The sequence below is a fragment of the Hakea prostrata genome, chromosome 3, assembly GCF_041222555.1.
Source record: "Hakea prostrata isolate BN-2017 chromosome 3, UWA_Hpros_2, whole genome shotgun sequence".
Taxonomy (NCBI): Eukaryota; Viridiplantae; Streptophyta; class Magnoliopsida; order Proteales; family Proteaceae; genus Hakea; species Hakea prostrata.
Window position 1 is genome coordinate 54,968,087 of NC_142602.1, and position 25,353 is coordinate 54,993,439.

A 25,353-nucleotide genomic window follows, 5' to 3' on the forward strand; every position below is an offset into this window, starting at 1 on the left:
ATCACATGCTTAGAAAAAAGACACTTGTTGAGAAGTGTGAGGAAAACAGTCCTCTATCTTTCAAAGAACCCAATCTCAAGTTAGACCACATTGACCCATAACTAAAAGCATGCATTTTGACATATTATACATAAAAATCACTCACCCATCTTCGAATCCAACCTCTGCAGCTAAAGAAAGCCCACCTGCAGAGCATCCAATCGAAGTCATTGGTCGAATACGTAACTACCCACACCGGAAAGACAAGCCTGTTTCAGCATTGCATCTCTCTTCCGACAAGAGTGTTCGGGTACGAACTGATATAGGCTACAGAGATTTCAGTCTTGATGGTGTTTCTACATCAGAGGAAGAAGATCTCGATGGGTTCTACAAAAGATTTGTGGAATCGAGGATAAATGGAGTCAAATTGGGGGCCAAATGCACAATCATGATGTATGGTCCAACGGGTTCTGGCAAGAGCTACACAATGTTTGGGTGCCCAAAGCAGCCAGGGATTGTGTACAGAGAGCTCTGAGAGAGATTCTTGGTGAAGGGAATGAGGAAAAAGAAGAAAGCGGTTGTGGTCAGCGTTTGGGCTTCGGAACATTTGTTCAGGTATCAGTTTTGGAGATATACAATGAGGAGATTTATGATCTGTTATCAAATAACAATGGCGGAGGATTGAACCTTGGATTTAGCAGGGGAAACGCTTCAAAGGTAAGTTACTAAATCTACAGAATACAAGGAATTCTTGTGTGATTAATGCCAATGTACCATGTTTATTGTGATGATTCTTGTGCTATTATCAGTTTGGTTATGTGCTTTTTGAGTTCCAGGTGAGACTTGAAGTCATGGGGAAGAAAGCAAAGAATGCAACTTTTATCTCTGGACATGAAGCTGGGAAGATAACTAGAGAGGTTGCAAATGTAGAAAAGAGAAGAATTGTCAAAAACACTAATTGCAATGAAAGAAGCTCCAGAAGCCATTGCATGGTTTGTCATTTTAGCTGCATTTTCTATTTACGGTTTTATCTTTTAATAGTTTAGCTGCTATGTTAACATTTATCTCATAATATCTTTGGTAGATTGTCTTGGATGTTCCTTCTGTGGGAGGAAGACTGATGCTTGTTGACATGGCTGGTTCCGAAAACATTGAGCAGGCTGGCCAGATTGGATTTGAGGCAAAGGGAAGGTTATTTTTTTTTTTTTTTTTTATAATAAAAATAAAAACCCAAAGCCGGGGCTCCCCCATCTTTTTTTTTTTTTTTTTTTTTTTTTACCCCCCCCCCCCCCCCTTCTTCACTCCCCCCCCCTTCTCCCTTGTGGTGGCCTTTTTTTTTTTCTCTTGTGTTTAAAAAACACAAAAAACAACCCAAAAATATTCCCCCCCAGAGTGGTTTTTACCCCAAACAAAAAGGGGTTCCCCTTTCCCCTTTTGAGTTAGAACCAACCCACCCCCCCTCAATAATTTTTACCTTTCCCTTTGTTGTGAAAAAGTACAACGCAAGTGTACGCTGTTGTAACAAGTAATATAATGATAAAAGATCGATCCCTCGAAGACTATAGATTAAGTACCAAATTAATTATACCAATTTTATTTGAACAAATAATAAGGAAGATAATTATTCTAGACTATATTGCAAATTGAAAGTTAAATTGAGATTATTAATTGCTAAAGACCTAGGGGTCAGATTTCACCATAACTAAGCATTCCCACCCTTTTCTCCCTCTTTATAATTTGAGAAATATTTTCCTGATTGATAGTCGAGATTCCCTTTCCCATCTATTAGTCTCTCTCGAGTACTAATAGAAATTCCCTCACTTGCTAACCCACTATATTTCTATGTGGGTTACAACAACTGAGAAATCATTAAATTCTGTGGATTCCCATGTAACAACTACACAAACCATGTAAGTATATCTCTATCCTACATGTAATTCATGGCTTTTACTCCAATGAACTAAACACATAAATCCCCTCTCAGTTCATTATGATTAACAAATCAGTTGATTAGTGGCCAATTAATCAAAAGCATGAAGAATAGAAGTAAAAACTCAATCAAGGGAAACAATATTCAAAATTATATTGATGAATTCAAGAGTGGGAATTCAAAGATAGGCTACATCTGATCCCTAGAAAAACTAAATTAGTTCATACTAGAAACTAAAAACATTACAGAGGAGTTCAAGAACATTGAAAGAAGATCAAGAAAAACTTATTCCCAAGATTCAGATCTCCAAAGCCAACCAACGTCTCCTGGTTCGATCTCTCCGCTCCTCTCCAAAGCTCCAAAAACGTCCTCCCCCTCTTCCTTGGCTTTGCTATCCTTTTATAGATTAATTAAACTCAGAGTTTGAATCAAACTCAGAGTTCTTATCTGACTTAACCAAGGAGTGTTTTGATGTATAAATCGGACTAACTTAGAGATCTCCAATGCATAATCCCACCGTTGGATTTGAAGACCAAGACGTCGTGAAGCTCTCCTCCAAAAATCAGCTCGATCAGACGCCATATGACCATCCGATGAAGATCTTGATCAAAACTGGACAGAGACACTCAAAATCGGGATTCTTCTCTCCTTCTTATTTGAATTGGATTCTTCTTCCTCTTTTCCCTTCTTTGATCAAATCCTAAATAGGAAATAAAACGTAGAAGCATGCAAGGACTCATTCTCTTTATGTTTTTGACTTGAGGTAGGACTCTTGCAATAATACCCAGATTTGATTGATAATTTCCTACATGTAAAAGTAATAAATCTTTATTAGAATTTGTTAGGAAATATATAAAATCACCAAAATTATAGAAATTAAAGGAAATGGTGCAACATATTCATTTTCATATCATATTAGGGTAAATTGATATAAAACAATTGTAAATACATGGAAATATAATAAATTAATCATATAACATAATATGTATGAAATCAACTTATCTTTTTTTTTTTTTTTTTTTGTTGGTGAGTATGGTTTTTTTTTTTTTTTTTTTTTTTTTTTTGTTTTTTTTTTTTTTTTTTTTTTTTTTTTTTTGGGGTTAATAAAAAAAATTTTTTTATTATTTTGTGGGAGGGGGGGGGGGGAGGCCACCCACTTTCACCCCGGTTGGGGGGGGGGCGGGGGTGTTGTGTGGGGGTTTTACCCCCCGGGCATGTGGGCAATTGATTTAAAAAAAAAAATTTTTTTTTTTTTTTTTTGAGGAGAAAAAAAAAAAATTAAATAGGCACACCCCCCACCCCAAACCACCCCCCAACCCCCCCCCCCCCAAGGGGCGGGCGCCGAGGCCATTTGCGCGGCCCCCCCCACCCCCCCCCAGCCCAAAATGGGGCCGGGATGCCACGTCTGCTGTAGCTTTAAGTTCACAGGTTGCAGCCATGGACCAGTTTATTTTGAAGCTACAATGGGAGAATGATATGGAGAGTTTATGATCAGACCGGGTTCATACCTGGTTCGACCCTCGACCCCAGTTGAGACGGAGAAAACCGAATCGTTCCCGAGCGAACCGGATCCGGAAGATGGCTTGCTGAAGAAGAAATCTTATTCGGCTGCAAGCGTGCCCTAATCTTACTTATGGATTAGGGTAATCACCCTGATAATGGCAGACTCAAACTGACGGATGTGGATAATCATTATCAAAGGGATAACCATCGCATAACCTAAAGGTTATCTCAGGAGTCCTCTACTAGCCCAAACTAGTAGAAGTCTATCGCTCAACGGATCTAACTAATAAGATCCAACGACTACCCGAAGAAGGCTCAAGTGCATCCAACGAAAGAGATTCGAAGGTACACTCTATATAAACCTCACTACCATACAAGGTGAGGGACGGATCAATCGATCGAAAAGAATACTATCTGAGACTCAGGTTCAGATACATACTGATAGACCTAAACTATCCGCGATTTGCTATCTAGATCACCTTTCCCAGTTCTTCATTCCTTAGCTCTGTGCTTCTAGCAGAGCCGTTTGTGATTAAGTTCATCAACTGACTTAGCCTTCGGAGGTGGACTCCCGACCCCAGCGGTCGGGCCACATCTGACGCTTTCGTTTTGCAGGACATCATGTGGAGATCCAAGGGCTGAGCAGATTTTGGACGCATCATTTGGCGCCGTACGTGGGAACGACTTGAAAAGCCATGGTGACTAGATCAGCGCCGCAGCAGCCGCCGCACAACGCAATTCCGGTGTTCGGATACACCGGAGTGAATAATCCAGATATTCCCCGGAAAGCCAAAATCCTATCGAAGTGGATGATGGCCGGGGAGGACGTAATCCTCCTCCCCGATACAATCCAAGATCAATTGGATCAGGTAAAGATTCAACTCTTGGAGGTGAGCCAAGCACTCCGCATGCTCACCGGGACGAGTGGTTTTACCACAAGAGCCCGATCAACGCGATTCGGGGGAGACGTGCATTGCCACGTGACCGAGACCGGCTGAAGACTGGAATGTTGATCGGAATTTCCATGAAGGAGACCGAGGACTTCGGAGGATCGATGATCAACCGAGGCGAGACGATCGGTTCGACGGACCGCAAGAGAGTACAACCCGATTCAAACACAAGGTTGGATACAAGGGTAAGAACTCACTCACCCACGTCGTCGAAGAGCCGTTCGTGATGATCGAGTAGTTCGTGACGAGAGGAATGCTCGGGAAGGACGGGCTGTTCGTGATGATCGAGTAGCACGGGATGATCGTGTTAATCGAAGTCGTGATCATATTGTCGAAGATCACTCGACCCAGATTGGTCAAGAATTGGCCAACATCAATGAGAAATTAGGGCGGTTGGCTAAGGGAAGAATAACCGAGGATATTTACTCGGTCATTCGGAAGACCCCTTTCTTGAGCCAATTGCGGGATATCGGTTTCCCCATAACTTCCGTTTGCCTACCTTCTCAACATTCGATGGCTCCGGAGATCCAACAGCTCACATCGGCTATTACCAACGAGACCATGGCGAGTTTCGAGTAATTCTAATGAAATTTTATGCGGGGTTTTTGGTTCATCTCTAATCGAAGCAGACACAAAAGTGGTTTTCTAACCTCCCCTACGGAAGGATCGTAGAACTTTGACGAATTGGCGCGCCAATTCATAGGGCGATTCCGAGTGGGATACGAGTCAAGAAAACGGAAGAAACCTTGTTTACTTGTCAAACAAGGAAAGAGCGAATCGATCGAGAGAGTTTCGAAAAGATTCAACAAAGTGACGATGGAGATAGAAAACTTGGATGAACAAGTAGCCGAGAACCGCTCTATTCACGGGACTCACTAATCGGAAGCTCCCGGAGTTATTACTACGGGATATACCTACGACTTATCTTGAGTTGGTACGAGATGCCGAAGCGGGCTGAAGTCATGGAGATTCTAGATGCGCGCCAAGGAGATAATAAAGTCTCCAATAAGGAACAAAAGGCTCCCGAGTAGAAGCGAAGCCAAAGAAAAATGTTCGCGATCGGGTTGGAAAATCCCAGCCTTGGCGCCAAAGATCCCCCGGTAAAAGTGAGTACACTCCATTGAATGCTCCTCGGGCTGATATTTTGAATATCCTCAAAAGAAAAAATATTTTAAAGTGGCCGCCTAAAATTCTTTTGAAACCCGGAGAGCAGCGAGGATCGGGAAAAGTATTGCCGATTCCACAAGGACTATGGTCATTATACTAATGACTATCGTCATCGAAGGCGGATATTGAGAGATTGATATCTCGGGGACATCTGTCCGGTTTTGTTAGCGGGGAGAAGGGAGGAGCCACGTGGGCCACGTGCGGCTGCTCCAAAGAGGGATCGTTCGGTTAGTTCAGAACGATCGAGGGAAGCCCCGAAGTCTAAAAAAGGCAAGGAGGTGATTGAAGCTGTTACTCGGTCACCGATCCTTACCATCTTCGGGGGACCAGAGCCCGAATCATTCCGGAGTCCGAAAACAAAATCCAAATTTGTTGGAGCCGGAGAGGCGCGAAGCGGAAGAAGCTGAATGGTGAAGATTCTATCACCTTTAGCGAGGAAGACGAAAGAGACGTTTGTTTACCTCATGATGATGCTATAGTCATCAAGGTAGAGATTGCACGGCGGGAAGTGCATAGAGTTTTGATTGATACAGGATCTGCAGCTGACCTAATCTCCTACGAAGTGTATCAAAAATTGAAGGTTGATCAAGACTTGATGAAACCTTCATCTACACACCTATATGGCTTTGCAGGGTCATCTGCAGTAGGGGAAGGATCGGTTCAGTTGGATCTATCCATTGGAAGTTTTCCTAAGGAAACAACTGTCCGAATCAATTTTTTGGTGGTTTGAGAACTACCAGCCTATAATATGATTCTCGGGCGACCATCTTTATCCAAGATAGGTGCTATTGTTTCGACAAAACACACGAAGATAAAATTCCCGACTGATATGGGAATTGGTCAAGTCTCCTCGACCGGAAGATCTCTCGGCAGTGTTATGTTGCCTATTTAAAGGACAAGGAGGGTCCGAGGAAGGTTACTGCCCTCCCCATAGAAGTTCGAGATGATCGGGAAGAGACAGAGATGCAAAGGCCCAAACCAGTGGAGAAACTGGAGCAAATCCAGCTGTGTACCGACGATGAGAAAAAGATTACTTATATCGGGTTTGAACAGCTGGAAGAGTTTAAAGATGAGTTGAAGTTATTTCTTCAACAGAATAAGGATGTATTCGCATGGTCTGCTGAGGACATGCCTAGGATCGATCGGGCCATTGCAGAGCACAAACTCTGGATAGACCCTAAGGCGAAACCAGTGATACAGAAAAGAAGAAATTTCTCTATTGAAAAGTATGAAGCCGTTCGAAGCGAAGTTGAAAAACTTAAGAATTCAAGTTTCATAGAACCAATCGAGTGCCCAACTTGGTTGGCCAACGTGGTGATGGTGAAAAAGGCGAATGGGAAGTGGAGGATGTGTACAGACTACACAGATCTAAACAAAGCTTGCCCGAAAGATTGCTACCCGTTGCCTCGGATTGACCTCTTGATAGATGCGACTGCAGGATATGAAACTTTAAGTTTCATGGATGCCTACTCGGGGTATAATCGGATCCTAATGAATAAGGAGGATGAGAAGTATACGGCTTTCATGACTGATCGTGAGAGCTATTATTACAAGGTCATGCCTTTTGGCCCGAAGAATGCGGGAGCAACATATCGAGAGGGCCGTCAACAAGATTTTCAAAGAGCTGATTGGAAAGAATGTTGAAGCTTATGTTGACGACATGCTAGTGAAAAGCTTTACAAAAGCAAATCATATTGCAGATTTGACTGAGGTTTTCTCAGTACTACGGAAACATCAAATGAAGTTAAACCCGGGAAAAAGGTGCCTTTGGAGTCTCCTCGGGCAAATTTTTGGGTTTCATGGTATCACGAGAGGGGAATTGAGGCTAACCCTACCAAAATACAAGCTCGATTGATATGGAGGCTCCCAAAACCGTTCGGGATGTACAATGTTTGACAGGGAGAGTTCTTGCTTTAAATCGATTTATCTCCAAGTGCGGAGAAAAATGTTTGCCTTTCTTCAATGCACTTAAAGACCCGAAGGGCGTAAGGAAGCAAAGTGGACTGAGGAGTGCCGAGAAAGCTTTCAAGGAATTAAAAGAAGCACTTGGACAACCACCGATCCTGTCTAGGCCGAGAAGGGGAAAATATTACAGCTATATCTAGCGACGTCCCTTTCGGCGGTCGGTGCAGATTTGTTCGGGAGAAAGATAAAAAACAGTGGCCGATTTACTATATAAGCCACGTGTTGCTAGATGCGGAGACGAGATATTCGCAGATTGAGAAGCGAGCTCGGCTCTCATGATGGCCGCCGGGAAGCTAAGGCCATATTTTCGGCTCATCCAATTGAGGTATTTACAACTTTTCCTCTTAGTAAAGTTCTTAACAAACCTGATTTGTCCGGAAGGATGGTGTCCCGGTCGGTTGAGCTCGGTGAGTTCCAAGTGAGCTTTAAGCCCGGAAGCGCAATCAAGGCTCGGGCATTAGCCGACTTTGTAGTAGAAACTACTGCACCGGGGGAGCCCACCATTGAGGATCCAATTATACCAACCACTTGGGAGGTATATGTGGATGGTTCGAGTAATAAAGATGGAGCAGGCGCTGGAATTCTATTAAAAAGTTCAGCAGGATTTATTATTCGATATGCTTTGAGATTCGCATTTGATGCAAGTAATAACGAAGCGAGAATATGAGGCCCCGATAGCGGGACTTCGGTTGTCAAAAGCATTAGCTATTGCGGATGTTACTATTTATAGTGACTCTCGGCTTATAGTCAACCAAGTCCGGGGGGAGTATGGCATTAAAGAACCACGCTTGCAAAAATATCGGGAGATAGTGCGGGCATTTCAAAACCAATTTCGGAATTTGAAGATATCTCGGATTTCGAGGAATGAAAATTCAGTGGCGGATGAGCTATCCCGACTAGCCAATGCCAAGGAAAAGAATCTAGACCCTTCGGTCTACATTGAAGAGATAACTTTTCCAAGTTATCATTAGAAAGAAATTTCTTATATTGAAGCGAACGTTCTTGGATGGATCCAATAATCAAATATCTAAGGGATGACAAATTACCCGAGGATCCAGTAGAGGCAAGGTTGATCAAGATTCGATCAGCTAGATTTGTCATTCAGAATGGGAGACTATACAAAAGATCTTATGTTGGACCCCTTATGAGATGTATAGGCCCCGAAGGAGCAAAATCAGCTTTGGCTGAAGTTCATGAAGGAATTTGTGGAGCTCACATGGGTGGCCGAGCCCCGGCCCACAAAATTCTAAGACTTGGGTTATATTGGCCTAAGATCCAAGAGGCTGCTATGGACTACGTTCGTCGATGTAGTAACTGTCAAATTCATGCTACGATGTCGAAGCACCCGGCGGAAACTATGACTTCAATTCTAAATCCCATTCCCTTTGCAATGTGGGGAATTGATATCATGGGCAAATTCACCAAGGCATCGAGGCGGACGGGAATATCCGATAGTAGCAATTGATTACTTCACAAAATGGGTAGAAGCCGATTGCAATGGCGACAATTACTTAGAAAAAGTGGAGAAATTTGTGCTTGAATCAATCATATATCGCTTTGGGATTCCAAAGATTATTGTCACTGACCATGGTACTCGGTTCATTGTCCACAATTTGAGCAATTTTGTGGAACATATATGATCGAGCATTGTATGTCCTCGGTGGCATACCCCCAAAGCAATGGCCAGGTAGAGGTTACTAACCGAACGCTCTTGGAAGGAATAAAGAGAAGACTCGAAGCCGACAAAGCTTCTTGGGTCGAAGAACTACATAATGTCTTGTGGGCTTATAGAACTACGGTTCGAACACCCACGGGAGAAACTCCATTCAGGTTGGCATATGGATCCGAAGCATTGGCACCAGTGGAGATAATGGCGGGGACATTACGGGATCGTGAATTCGAGGAAAAAGCAAATGAACAAGGACTGCTTGATAGTCTTGATTTGTTGGACGAAGTTCGGGCAAAGGCAATAGCACGAACTCAACATTATCAAAGAAGGATAGCGTCTCATTATAATACTCGAGTGAAGAATCGTCGGTACTTAGCCGGAGATCTGGTGTTGAGAAACACCCTAGCTTCCGACCCGCGTCATTAGAGAAAGTTGGACCCTTCCTGGGAAGGACCTTATATGGTTGTGAAACCGGTCGGTTCAGGAGCTTACAGGCTGAAGAACATTGATTCCCAGAAAGAGTTGGATCGTTCATGGAATGCTAGGCATCTCAAAAAGTTTTATCCTTGAGGATGATTTCAATTTTGTTCGCGATGTAATCATTTTCAACTCAATCAATGCAATTTTTGGCTTTCAACAAACTATCTTTTGATTGGGGGGCATCATACACCACATTCAAGAACAAGATCCAACTATAAGGCATCGGACGAAAATTCGTATGGGTCCTTCAACACTTCAACACTTATGGAAATTTTTCGAACTTTCTTAAGTCGGGGCATCGGATGAAAATCCGAGTGAGTTCCTTTTGCAAGGCGTCGGTTTGAAACCCGAGTTAGTTCCTTCGAGACTTATTGAATTTTTGAATTAACCTTAAGTAAAGGCATCGGTTTAAAACCCGAGTGAGTTCCTTCTCAGACTTATTGTATTTCTCCGAAAATCCTTAAGTAAAGGCATTGTTTCAGACAACTAAGACCTAATACAACGGCGATTCAAGTGGCTAGCAAAGTTCAAGATAAAGTAATTTCTTATTTCTTCAAAAGATCCAAAGAGGCCAGTATCAAAACAATTACAAGAGCTGGATACAATCTTCGATCAAAGAAGAAAGTCATTATAGGTGACTGTTAACAAGTTATACAAGATCGACGCGACTTTGCTAGAACAAACATATGAGTTAACCATTGGTGGGGAGTCAAGGAAAAGAAGAGAAGAAATGAGGATTACAAAAATATTTCGGTATGCATAAAATCCTCCGCAATTTCATACTCTTTGTCCAACTTGTCCAAGAGAAGAATGGTCCTCGACCAAACTCGCATTCAGTACAAGCTCGTCATAATTGACTTCTTCTAGCGGAGAATAAACAGGAGAATCTTCCAGATATTGCATAATATCTGGATCGGAAGGTGGAGGATCAATCTTATCCTTGGTCCGGTCGGGAGGAGGAATACCCGGGTCGGTAAATACTTCGGGATGGCAAACAAGACTTGTAGGGAGTCGTATCAAAATGAGGATCCTTCCTTAATATTGATTCCCATACTTCGTTCTCACCATTCCGGTACGCCTGCAAGTTATAAGCATTCAGCATATCAACAAAGGGCTTACTGTGTAAATACTTGAAGATGCAGGCTCTGCGAACATCGGTTGGAAGGGATTCGGGCAAAGGAACGACGGCTTGCCTTTCGGGTAACGTTTCAGATCCTTTGGCTCCTGACTTTCCAACTGTTCGCTCCGATCGCCGGATCTTCTCCCCGGCATCATCCAAGTCCGACCGAAGACGACCAATCATCGAATTTTTTTCTCCTGCCACCTCCCAAGCTAGATTCCGAAGGCGAGCAATCTCAACATCTTTAGCTTCAGAAATTTCTCGAAGCCTAGAAACTTCATTGCTCAACCTCCCGAGTCTAGTAACTGCTTCCACTTGGTTGTGGAAGTTACCAGCAAGACTCTTGCAAACAACTTCCGAGTTAGCGAGGAGCGAAAAGTAATTTTCAGAATCGGAGGATAATGAAAAAAGACTTACATCACCAGATACTTCGTAAAGACTTCATCCGGAAGTTTGGAAAGAACTGCGCTCTCGAAGTCATTCGAGCAGCGGTACACCATTCCAACGCTTTGTCAAACTCGTTTGACACTAATTCAGCGAAGGATGAGAAGGATGAACTACACCAAGAGAAGGATGAGCTTCATCACTTGTCACCCGACGGCGCTTCCTAGTGGCAAAATCCTCCAACTCAGAAGGAGAGGAGGAGGATGCCAAACAAGCACTAGAGTTAGAAATAGGAGCAGCACCTGCTGGGACCACACCTTCATCGAGCGCCAACATAGTTGCCTCGGATGCCCGAAGAGTCTCCTTCGGGGGTGCACCAACAAGCTCACCAACAAAGCTCACCAGCGGGAGCGTCGGCAGCACCATCGGCAACGGAGTGATCAAGATCTTCCCTGGGAAAGACGAGAGATCATTTCGGGCAAAGGAGGCGCAGGGACGGCATCAATAGAAACTGCGGGAATCGACTTGAAGATTCACCGCCGGCGATCGCCTTACGCTTGGAGGATTCACTAGCTGAAACCACCGCACTGGCCCCAACCACCACCGACGGAATGATTTTCTTGCAAGATTTTGCTCTGATAAAGTTCGAGTTGATCTTGGGAGCCCCTATGCAAAACAACAAAAAAACCAGCCGTATCGGTACGAGAAATAAACGACAACAACGGCGGGGAAACCCTAGTTTTCTACGACTTCGACAAACCAACAAACTAAACCCCAAGTATCACTACTGTGCAGTTTACTCGGGGGAAGTGGGGAAAGAGATGAGTAATCAAAAAAACTCACTTGTTCGGAAGTTGATAGAGCTATTGTTGGAGTACGAGGAATATGGAAGCGGGCCGAAGGACGAAAGGTCGCTTTGGCACTTTAGCAAATCTAACTTGCGGAAGTCGGGATAGATGGAGAGTACCCACGAAGGCTTTAAATAGCCTCGGGTATAAGACGACGGTTGAAGGCTAAGGACAACCGACGACCTAGATCGAAATGACGCTTCAAATCTGCAAAAAGCAAGATCAACGGTCGAAGGGATGCCACATGGAAACATGTGGAAGCGAGCACCGATGCGAGAGATACCTCCAATCGTCACACTGCCATTAAAATAACGGATGTATTTCCGATGCATTGGAAACAGTGAATGGTATACAAAAGCAGGAAAACGTTTGAACTTCGCAGAAGGGAAACGTGCGGACTTTGCAATAAATGAAGTAGTGGGGAAGATTAATGCATCTTCCCGAAATGCATCTTCACAATATTTCTACAAGATTATTATTCGGCGAGGAATGAAAAGTTAAGTGATAAGTTTTATCATTAATACTTCGATATTCAAGGCAAGATTTCGGCAGGAGACGGGCAAATTTTGAGGCCAACATGAAAAAAGAAATGTCTATTCATTAAATTGAGGGTAAATCTTTACAAAAGAACAACTCCCTAAGCCTTTTCTTCTTTGTTGCCCGAGGGACCCCGGTCGGGAGGACTTTTCTCGGGACCATGAGAAGAGCCTTCCTCAAGAGTGGCATCGGGCTGAGTCCTCTACACAGCAACTTGAGACTCGGCTTGTGATTTCTCCTCTGGAAGTGCCGGCTCGTCATTCGGGTATGCCTCATATTGAGGGTCAGCGGGAAAAGGATCATCTTCTTCCCGAGCCCGGTCCGGGAGATCCATACCAACTTTCCCGAAGACCTCTTGGTGGCATACCTCACGAAAAGGAGCAGAGTGTCGAAGTCGGGGATCGTTCCAAGGATTTGCTCCCAAACGTCGTTCGACCCATGCGATAAGCTTGAATGTTGTAGAGACCTAGCAACTCGGAGAAAGGTACGCTGTTCGGGTATTTCCGAATGCACTCCTTCCGAAGCTCGGCTTTATATGCTTAGGCTTGCTAGGGATCGCCAACTTCGTATGTTCTTCGAGCTCCCTACTTTTGATTTCAAGGCTGTCACCAAACAACGTGGCAGCTGCCTTTTGCTTCCCGGCCTCGCGCTCGGCAGCGGTGACACGAATTTCGAAGCTTCGAGGGCTTCCTTGAGGGAGATCACTTCTTCCTCATGCTTTTCTGCAGCTCCACGGTAGCTGCGGTCAGCTGGTCTATTTCGGAATTGGCCTTGGCCAATTTCTCTTCACAAGTTTGCGGCAAGGAGCTGGTGCGACCAACCCGGCTCAATGCTTCCATGTGTTGATAAAAGCTCAACACAACATTCTGGGGAAGGCGGAAGATATCGAAGAAGTCATAAGAAATTATGAAAACATAAGTAAGCAAGAAGACCGGTACCTTGTAGATTGACTAACAAGGGAGGTGTCATCCGGGGGCTTCAAACTCCCGGCGATCGAAGGAGCAAGGCCGAGGGAGCTCCATTCTGCGGCTTTCTCGGGATCCCGAGTAACCCTATCGGTCATCTTCGGGGTCCACTGGGGATGAAGACCTCCTCACCATCCGTCGAAGCTTTGGATTTTTTATTGGAGGGAGCATCAATTGTGTCATGCCTCCTCTTGGTTCGGGGCGGAGGAAGAGACATTAGCCCTCTCCACCATCGGTTTCTTCCCTTTACCCGAAGCATCGGCTACGGGCCCGATATTCCCGATACCCCTATAAGAGGGGTCGGGAGAGGGAAGAGAAGCCTCTTGATCTACGGTCAAGACCCCGGGCGATCGTTGCTCGGCTGTCACAAAGGCCCTAGCGGCCTTCACCCGCGAGGCTTTCGGGGTTCATTACGGGAGGCACCGCAAAGAAGAAGGACAAGAGTCGGAATTCAAAACATATCACTTCAGTCAAATCAAAGGATGATGGTTAGAAGCTCACAATGAGCCAAGCCCCAAGATCGAAGGATGGAGTTATACTCCACTTCATATCCATGTATCTCTTGATACCACGGAATGGATTTGATCTTCCTGATGGCCGCCTCGTCTTCTCTGGATAAGGGAAGGCCCCGGTTACTCTCGGACGAAGAAGTAAACCTCCTCCAGGTGGTTGGGAAGTTAAGATCTGATGGAGGCGCTCGACGAAAAAGTATCGTTCGCGCCATCTTTTGTGGTTAAAAGGGCAAGTTCCTTTGACAAGGATGCTGCCCCTCCAATCAAGTTCAGCCTTATTGCGTTTGGAAAGAAAGACCCATCCGGGAGGATGGGAGATAGAAAGAACATGAAAATGTACAAAAAGAGAAAGAGATGGCATAATGCCAAGCTCAAAACACAAACCCAAGAAGCCGACGATGAGACGCCAGCTATTGGGGAGGAGCATTCCGGGACAAATGTTCCAGTGATTCAAAACTGCGGAGAACAAAGGATTAAAAAAGGGAAAGCGAACCCCGCTTTCCAGTGCATCTATATACGAGAGAAAATTCACCCGAAAGGGATGAATCAACCCTCTCATCGGGGTAGGGAGCCCTAACCTGATATGAGGAAGGAAGATCAAAATCTTGGACAGCTGAAAGAAGGGTTTCCTCATTGTAAATGGAGGGAACAGAGCCGAGTCCACCATTGGACCCGGAGGTTTGAGGCTGCCTAGAAGACTCGACAATCTTGGAAGATCCGGACTCAAGAAGGACAGGGGAGAAGTTTCGGTTTTTCTTTCAAAACCTTTTGAGAAACTTCAGCGAACTCTGCCCGAGGACGGTTATGGTTTTGTTATCACTATCCGACTGTTCGGGAGCGGGGAGAAGCAAAAGCATCACTTGCTATTACCAACATGGGGTACTAAAGAAGCCCTATCATCCGCCATTACTCGTTTTAGTAAACTACAAAAAGAAAAAGACCAGTAAACTTACTGATTCGGTGAAACGGAAGCTTGAGAACGGGAAGGCGCGAAGCGAACAACAAAGGTTCAAATCCCGGACAGGGAAGAATGAAACCTACGAAGACAACGAACCGCTTTTAAAACTCCCGCACGAGTGTTCGGGAATACGAACGATCGAGATTGATTCAAAATCAACGATCAAGATTGAAAGAGCGTTTTGAAAGTTTGAACTCACGAATCCGAAATAGGCGTTCGGAAACCGTCGCTTGGATGACGTGAGCCACGACAGATCAACTGCAACGAGATATGTGGCCTTACACTCACAACGCTCGAGGAAAAGTGACCACCGCATTAAATGTGATATGACATTTAATGAAGCACGCAGAGATCATCACCGACGACGAACCCGGTTAAAAACCAAGCCCTCGGGATCGGCCGAACGCTTGCGTGCGGGGGCTCGTGATATGGAGAGTTTATAATCAGACCGGGTTCATACCTCGTCCGACCCTCGACCCCGGTCGAGACGGAGAAAACCGAATCGCTCCCGAGCGAACCGGATCCGGAAGATGGCTTGCTGAAGAAGAAAGCTTATTCGGCTACAAGCGTGCCCTAATCTTACTTATGGATTAGGGTAATCACCCTGATAATGGCAGACTCAAACTGACGGCTGCGGATAATCATTATCAAAAGGATAACCATCGCATAACCTAAAGGTTATCTCAGGAGTCCTCTACTAGCCCAAACTAGTAGAAGTCTATCGCTCAACGGATCTAACTAATAAGATCCAACGACTACCCGAAGAAGGCTCAAGTGCATCCAACGAAGGAGATTCGAAGGTACACTCTATATAAACCTCACTACCATACAAGGTGAGGGACGGATCAATCGATCGAAAAGAATACTATCTGAGACTCAGGTTCAGATACATACTGATAGACCTAAACTATCCGCGATTTGCTATCTAGATCACCTTTCCCAGTTCTTCATTTCTTAGCTCTGTGCTTCTAGCAGAGCCGTTTGTGATTAAGTTCATCAACTGACTTAGCCTTCGGAGGTGGACTCCCGACCCCAGCGGTCGGGCCACATCTGACGCTTTCGTTTTGCAGGACATCACGTGGAGATCCAAGGGCTGTGCAGATTTTGGACGCATCAGAGAACAATCTTAGGGAGAAGGAACGTCTTGAAGCAGAAAAAGAGCTATTGAGAAAAGAAGAAGAAATCACTGCTCTGAGGGCTAAACTGGAGTTAGTTGAAGGGAGTGATTCTGGACTGACTGAAGAAGAGATCAATGTGAAGGTCAATGAAAGAACTCAGTTTTTGAAACTTGAGTTGGAGAAGAGGCTGCAGGAGTGCCACCAAAAGGCAAGTGAGTTTGTTGAAATCAGTAAGAAGAGAATGGAAGAGAAAATATTGCGACAACAGCAGGAGGTTGAGATGCTGAGACGGCGGTTGGAGGAAATTGAAACTGCACTTAGTAGTTCAGCAAATAGCAGTGCTGATGAGCATAGTTTACAAGACATGGATGAAAGCAGCCTTGTGAAAAGACTAAAGGAGGTTTATTCAGATGGAGAACATGGAATGGAGAAATCCATGGACTTGGATATAGGGGACAGGCAACCAATTGCTCATGAAGTGAAAGAGATAGGTGGCATTGTACATCAAACTGACAACTTGAGTTACCACACACAGTTTAAGGTTCATTGTTGGAATGCTGCGGAAGAGGAAGCAGATGATGATATGATTGTCACACCAAAATTTACTGAGAAAGTATGTTTAAGTACTGTGTTTGAAGAGGAAAATGAGGGATGAGACAGAGAGAATGTAGATGATGATGAGGTGGAGAAAGAAATAGTAGAGGAAACAACTGTAAATTTAAGCCCAATTGATGTCTCTAGTCAACAGATCAATCTCAACAAGGGGTGTTATTCCGTTAGTGCAGAGAAGCTGGTACCAGAACTAATTAGTAGCAGTAATTATAGAGACAAATTTGATTATAGCAGAAATAGAAGTGAAGACAAGAATGTGAGTCCAGGAGGACTGGGTGAATTGGAAAGTCCAAGAGAGGTAGTCTACGATAGAAGAACAAGAATCCAAAACATTTTCCTGCTTTGTGGGAACCACAGAGAGCTTGCACAACATGTCAGAAATGCAACACCTTATCCTAAAAGACCCCTACCTTCTGACATCCAATCATCTTCTGCTACAAAAGCTGATGATGAATCAGTTAAAATGTGCTCTCTTTCCAACAGGATATCAGAGGATCAAACTGTTCGTAGGCCAGAGTTTGGGTTAAGTGATCAAGATCTAGCTGATGTAACAGATAAAAACGTCATGCGAACACCGAATCCAACCCCTGAAGCAAAGCCACCTGCAACACTTAAATTTGTGAAGGAAAAATCAACAGAAGCTGTCCCACTGAATACAAATCGGTGGCTACCTTGTGAAGTTGCCCAGGACTCAAAGGAGAACAACAGGCCAGAAGACAGAAACACAGATGGTCTCCTTGAGGTGTATGTGAAATGGGAGGCCTCAAAGGAGAATTCTGGGAAGTTCATTAAGAAGTTAAAGATTGTAAAGGATTCCAGCCTCGCAGATCTGTGGAAGTTGATTGAGACCCATCTTGTGGAGGACAACACTAACAAGCAAGGATTCACATTTCTCATGCTTGGGGTATGTATTTTGAGCTTGTTGCAGCACATTAAACTATTCAAAATTTCATGCTGTTTATACCATACTGGATATGCTTAGACATGGGGGGGGAATCAGTTGAACCACTCAAAACATGCAGTACCAAATTTTATTATGCTTTCTTTTAGGCTTTTAAGATGTCATGCATATGGATAATCTGTTCTAACTGTGGTATATAAATGTTGTCTATGCTTTGTTATGGGTTCTTACAGAAAATCTGTGTTTTGTGTGCAGGATCCTACAGGTGCTCCAGTTGTGAAAGAGAAAGAAGGAACAATTCAAGCAAGCAAACTCCCTGTTTGCAACAATCAATTGCACGGCCACTTGGCTTGCTTGCGTCCAGTCAAGGCAACCCAAGAGACGAACCTTCTTCCCTTTAGCTCGCTGGAGAATAAACTTCCACATGTACTTCCAAATGTGCTTCCTGTATAAGAATGTGTTACTTGTATAAGAGCCCCTTTCCCCCACATCATTTGTTCTGTGTTTTGAAAAGCCAGTATGCTCTCTCCAAGGGGTTTGTTGGATGATCCAGATTTTGTTTCCAATTTTTACCATCAATGTATGTTGTTTCTCGTTTATTCAATTTTATTGTGAAATTCATCCAGAAAAAATTTCTGTACAAAAGTTGATTTGGGTAAGTCTTGGGGTCTGATACTGCAAGACCTGGTCATGAATGAGAGATGGATGATGCATTCCACACCAATAATGAGCTTTGATCATCAGATGATTTCTTCTGTAAATTATTTCTTTCATGAGCTTGAAAGCTGAGCAAGTCACAAATATAATTTTCAGGCCAGAAGAGATCATACAGAATAACCATTGCTTATAGAAGCAATTAGAATCAACAATTTCCTCTTCATATTATGCAGTGGCAGAAAGTTAAACCAATTTATATTTACTTGTGAGCTGCGATTTCGAATTGACAAAGCAAATAAAATATTGATGGATCTGGTGACAAACAATAATGAATAATCCAGAGACTAACAATCCTAATTAAAAGTATAATATTTAATGTGCTAACTTTGTATATGAACTACAACTTTCCTTACAAATCAAGGGTTCAAGAACAAATTTTACAACTGAATATTGAAAATTTACATTGAAACAGAACATGATATTTAAGTTGTCAATCAGACTTCATGAAGAAGCTCCAGGAATAAGAATCACTATCACGCAGATCGCATTCCAATGAAGCCAGGATCCACAGGCATGGTGAGTAAACCACAACTAGCAGGAGGCATGAATGAAGCAAGTACCATGCGACGAAGAATCAGAGGTGGTACTAGCGTTGCTGGCTTAGAATCAATATCGAGTCCAAACAGAATACCATCAGCTCTTTCAACTTTTTCAGTGCCTTTTGGGACAATTTTCTGAAAAAGTTTCCAAGTCAGCAGGCTATCAGAACCAGCACAGTGAGCATTCCCAGCTCTACGTTTCACTCCATATGTTGCAGCCACACGTTCCAAACCACCATATACACCATTATAGAATTTAATAATCTGTTTGAGGTCATAAACTCGCACCCCAAAATACAAATTCATAAGAGTGTAAAAGCCAACAAGATCATCTGGTAATGGCTTCCTTGTAAGAACTTTCAGCAGATAAGCAAAATCATATGCGCCATGAAAGGTAATCCATCTAAACCAATTTGTACGGTGAAACACCAAACCAGATGAAAACAACAACTTACAGAAATGTAAAGAATCAATCCCCTCTCTTCTGTTCTTCTCAAAATCTATACCTTGTTTCTTGAGAAGTTCAATGGAATCTGATGAATATCTGTCACTTGAAATATCAAAATCTTTGAAGTTGAACTGCCAAACCACACGATGACCTCCAAATGCAGGGATATCACCGTTCAAACTAGTAATAGTGATCCCAAGTTGAATGAGGTGGAGTGAATCTACATTGGCCTTCATAAGTTTATAACGCTCAGATGAACTCATGCTGTGGTTGGGTTTGTTCGGATGAATTATAGTTCCAGGAAACTCGGTATCTATGGAAATAAACGGACAGAAGTTGGTAGCCGCTCTGATCCGACTGAACTCATACTCGAGATTATGAGTCCATACATTCAGGATCTCAACATTTTCATCCCAAAGGTTCTCCGGATACACCACCCTGTTACTCGCTTCCTGCGTCTTCATGAGAGCTAACTCTACTGTTCAGACCAGAAGAAACTAACTCTACTGTTCAGTCTTCGAGTGAAGCAATTTGAGACAGAGAGAGAGGAGTGTGTTAAAAACTTAAAAAATGAGCAGGAGATCGTTTCGTTTCGTTGAGTATTTAAATAGAAAATAAAGCAGGTTTTTTTTTTCAAATCCCAATAGGATTCCTTTGCTGAATCCTATTGGGATTTGAAAAAAAAAAAAAAAAAAAACCTGCTTTATTTTCTATTTAAATACTCAACGAAACGAAACGAAAAAAAATTAAAAATATTATCCAAAAAATCCTTTAAAAATATTACAAACATAAATGTTTACTTTTTTTGGATAAAATACAAATATTAATATATATATATATATATATATATATATATATATATATATATATATATATATATATATATATATATATATATATCATACTACTATAATCATACTACTATAATAAAAGCATGTACTCTACCTTTTTCGAAATCTTTTTCTGTCCTTTTCTGTCCTTAGAATTTTTCTAAATACCAATAATGTTGTACTAATTGTTATTTCTTTAGTTATTTTTGTAAGGATAATTTGGACATTGTAGTCATGAATTTATCCTTAATTTTAATCCCGGTTTCTCCCTTGACCTCTTTCAATCTCTCTCAAACTCTGTCGCTCTCAATATCCCTCTCCCTCTCGAACTCTCTCTGAATCTCTCTCTAAATCACCACTATCTCTTACGACCTCTCTCAATCTCAGTCTCTCGCTCTTTATATCCCTCTCCCTCTCGAATTCTCTCTGAATCTCGCTCTGAATCCCTCTCAATCTCTCTGAATCTATGTATTTGTTCTCTCATTGCAGAGAAGCCGAACGATGGTGAGAAGAAGGATGATGGGCGAAGAAGGAAGATGGATCGATAATGGTTTCTGATTTCTGATAGTGATGGTTCTTCGTCATGCATTGGGAAGGATGTGCCAAGAAAATAAAGCGGGCTGTCAAGTGTTTTCAAGGTATTAATAATCTCTCTCAATCTCCTCTCTCAATCTCTTCTTAGGTGAACTTATCATATATTTTAGGGTTTCTGATTTCTCATAGTAATAGTTCTTCCTTTTGCAACTGATTCACGAACCTTAGAGAAGCAATGGTTCTTTGTCACCCTTCTCCAGACCAGATGCAGCAGATGTCACAGACACGGTTTGGAATGGATAATTGTCACCCTCCCCCTGGATCTTTGTCAGAAAGAAGCACTTCTGATGAATCGAGTAGAAGACGAAGAAGAAGGTTGAACTAATCTCCCCTTTGCCCAAAGAAGGAGACGATAAACCGGAAGAAAAACTAGAGAAGAAGCCAAAATAAACGAAACCCAAACAGGTAATACTAGAATCAGTAATCAATCGTTAATACATATGAAATTTTGTCTTAAGTAAGTTCTTTGAAGATATAGTCATTAACATAAATTTATTTTGTCATTATTTCAGTATTTGGCGCATGATGGTTGTGCCTGTAGGAAAGGAATTCTGTGATAATAGCGAGGGAAATGGTGAGGTTGTGAATAAAATTTGTATACTATCCCGTCGCTTACGTTGTTTATGGAAGGGAGTTATTCTCTAGGAAATCAGCTGAAGCAGTTAATTCCTTGTGGAAAGAGAAGAATAGTTAGTTCACCATGAAGTTGTTTAGAAAGATTTGAATAAATATAAACGAGAAAAATGCTGACGTATCCTGGAGTTGGCTTGTTTTCTTAGGATTCATTCTAGGGTTGGGTTGCATGCATGGTGGGTCTTAATGCAGTAGGCCACTTTAGTAGGCCTTGAGTATGGGCAATATGGTCACAACGCAACCAGCTAGCTTATTTCTTTACTTCATTTATTTTTCAGTTGTGTTGGGTTAAATCAATTAACGGATTCTCTGTGGTTCGATTTATTTATTTTTGGGTAAATATGTGTTTCAATTTATATTTCAAGTAACTTTTACCAAGTGTTTTAGTGGCGCTGTATTAGGTTTCTCCAAGTCCAACCATATTCTGAGGCGACTTCCTTTAGTATTAGCAAGTTATTGATATCTTAGGGTTTTGGGGAATTTCCGGTGCCACGTGTTGGGGAACAAAAGGAGATGTAGAAGAGGGGAATTAGAGGTGGGGAGGGGTTAGGGATGCTCCTTACTTGATGAAGGACTGCTGTAGATTGAAGCTTGAAGAAGAAAATCATCCACACTAGGTGCTGCAGTTCATGGATTAAAGAGTGTCAGGCTGAGAAGAGAGTTGTAGCCAGGAAGTGCAATGGAGTGCTCCAGGGTTCTGATGTGTAAATCTCCATGGTAACTTGATGTGAACCAAATTCTAGGGTTTGGCTTGTAGGGATGTCGCCCTAGATTTAGGCTCACTCCAGGATCCTTGCACAAGGAACCAACAGTCTTTTAAGGCTGTATGAGTTTGTAATAGGAAATTTCTTGGAGGAATTAGGATTCAAGGTGATAAGGCATTACTCTAGAGGGGTTTGGCCATACTTAGAACCACAGGAAATTGGGTTTTGCAGCTTGTAACTTATATTTCAGGTAGTAAGTTTATGATTAAGTTTCAGAAGTTTTATTTTGAGGCTTCGGATGAATGTTATTAAGGTTCGGCTGCTACTATATTGAAGTTCCGGAACTGGAAAGTAAAGTATGGGTTTAAAATTGAGGTTCAAGGGTTCAAATGGGACTTGGGAGAGGTCTGCTGTTGGAGATTTATACTTTCAGGTTGGTTTTAATATGTTTAGGGAGGCAGTGATGTAGCCTCAAGTGAATGAGGGTCAGTTCTTCCAACATCTTTAGATGATCAATAGCGAATAAACTAGGATTTAATGATTAGGGATCTGGGAAAAGCGTTTTATAGTTTTAGAGTTGTGGTTCTTGGGATCTAGGGTTATGGTCTCACTGTTTGAGATATTGAACTTTGTTTCTCTTGCTTAATAGATTCCTTTGTTTGTTTTGCTCTTATTTCGTTGCCTCTCTTTCCCTTTCATCTGATTTTTCCTTTTTGTCATATTATTATTTCAGTTGCTCGCAGTTCGTATGATTCCTTGAGCAAAGCGTAACCTTAATTATATGGCACATGCACTCATCATATATGCAGGTACTATTAATACCGTTATGTTTTATGCGGTTTTTTTGTTAATACTAGCTTGAAAATCTTGCACGAAGTGTATGGGGCTAAATTTTTGAATCCATTCATTCATGTCATTGTTGCCAACTATCTTTATTTCAGTTTATTTTTTAAATCCATTCATTTATTTACTTATCTCTTTAGAGTACAATGGCAACAACAAAACTGTTTGAAAATCAATGTCAAAGATATAATGAGAAAAGAGAATCATAAAAGACCACACAAATGCAAACAAAAGAAGGAAAAACAGTTTTTTACTTAAAGCTCAACTTACAGTTTCGAATGGTTCAACCAGAAATCCAAAATCTTCAGAGGATGAATCATTCAAAATGGAAGGTTGGTATCAATTAAAATACTATACAACTCTTCATTATATTTATATTCATATATCTAGCTACTAGATACTAATTTGATTTATAATACAAGAGTATTATTAGAATCGAAAATTTCAAAAATACGTGAGCTTAGAAAGGTTCCTCCATGCAAACATTGTGGAGCAAAGAAATATGAATATGAAACACCTTCTTTTTGTTGCTCTAATGGAAGTGTTACTTTGGTATCTCTAGCAATTCTCCTAATCATCTGAGGCAATTGAATTTTGGAGATTCATAAGAGCTTACAATAGCATATTTTCATTCACGTCGTTTGGAGTTCATGTAGATAGAGAACTAGCAAATGGAAGAGATGGTATGTACACTTTTAAAGCTCAAGGCCAAGTATATCATGAACTACCTTTCATCATTCCAGAAGAGGATAAGCCATGTTATTTACAGCTATATTTTTATGATACGGATAATGAACTTCAAAATAAGATGAAGGTATTAAATGATTCTAAATTCAGAGAACCCATAGTTTTGAAACTAATGAAAATTCTATCAATAATCCGTATGCACGATTCTTTAGAAGCCTAAAAGATTTACCTTCGTTGGAGAAAAATGAAATAATCATTAAAAGTGATGTACTCCTTGATCAAAGGGTTTATAATGCACCATCAGTAGATCAAGTAGCTACTATTTGGGTTGAAGGAAATATTCCAAACAAGAAGCAGAGATGCGACATCGTAATTGAAGGGCATTCCGGTACAAGACATCGAATGAAATATTACTATGGTTGTTATGATGCATTACAATATCCACTTCTGTTCCCAAACGGAGAAGTTGGTTGGCACAGGAATATTAAGAAAAAAGGTCAGCCATGTACAGTTATACAAGATATTCAAAGTGAGGAGTCAATACTTAATAGAGAAGAAGATGTTGAAGGTAATGTTACAGTTTAAATTTTAATTTCCTACTGTTAGACCCGGAAATTAAAATATAAATTACAAACAAAATTAGCAATACCCTATGGTTAGACGCGATATATGTGAAGCATCTCCTTTCGGTGTCAATTTTTGTTGGAATGTAGTATTTCAACCAAAATTATTTATTTTTATTATTATAGTTGTTTAGCATATAATGCACACCAATTAACGTGCATTTGCACGTGCAAATTTTTACTAGTATATATATATATATATTTAATGACGTATACTAATATAAAATTTAGTATCTAATATCTCATATCGAGTCCAATCACCTCCCCGTTAGAATAGTGTGCCCTCTTATGATTTTTAATCACATAATAGAGATCGGCCCTATAGAAAAAATACTAAAATTAACAAAAAATCGAACCCACTGGACTTCACCCCCATTTATATGGTCAAAAACCATCAATAACCGCATTGTTTTCTCCTAATGGGGAGAGGTGATCTGGACTCTCTAATAACTATTCAAGACTTGAATCTATGAAAACTTTATAAAAGTCCCGTTTCATTAGGCTGGTAAGTCCATCGTTACATTTGATTATATATATAATATAGAATAATAATAAAACGATATCGATATGAGCCTTGATGGTTTCTGCCTCAAAAGTAGCTATTATTCCGGTATCACATGCTTTTATTATTCATAGTAAGAAAAATACGCAACATGTACTTCTTAATTTATGAATTTTCAGGTGACTTATTTCACAAACCGGTTATAACAAAATGTTCATAACTTGTTTAGGGCAGTTATACTTACAGAATTGAGTTTCAATCAAGTCATGCTTAAACCTAGCAATTATTTTCCTTTAGTATCCCCTAGCTCCTTAGACTCATGGTTCACCAGTATGACTTGTATGCATTAGACAACAGCAGTTGTGTTTGCTAGTCCACCCAAACATTCCGCACATGCTATAAGCATTTTTTTCTCTTCCACTTTTTAGTAGCATATGCTAGAAGTTTTTTTTTTTTTTGGTAAACTATGCTAGAAGCATTTATATCATAGAAATGATCCAAGTCCATATAAGTATACAACATATATGTGGTCTGCTTTACCTGAAGAAAAAAAATATTGTGTAAGTTTTTATAATATACAAGGATTTCAATGTACCTTATGAACACTCTTAAGTGTTTTAGAAATTTATTTATAT

General features: G+C 41.6%; 2 pseudogenes across 1 annotated transcript; one reads left to right on the forward strand and one right to left on the reverse strand.

Annotated features, from left to right (window-relative positions):
* Positions 1-109: 109 nt before the first annotated feature.
* LOC149022529 (kinesin-like protein KIN-10A) lies at positions 110-18,122 on the forward strand (annotated as a pseudogene). The gene is made up of 5 exons (XR_016172065.1): positions 110-696; positions 816-971; positions 1,064-1,159; positions 16,069-17,601; positions 17,854-18,122. The product of XR_016172065.1 is annotated as a kinesin-like protein KIN-10A (transcript).
* Positions 18,123-18,788: 666 nt separating this feature from the next.
* Positions 18,789-19,766, reverse strand: LOC149022530 (putative CCR4-associated factor 1 homolog 11 pseudogene; annotated as a pseudogene).
* Positions 19,767-25,353: the final 5,587 nt, after the last annotated feature.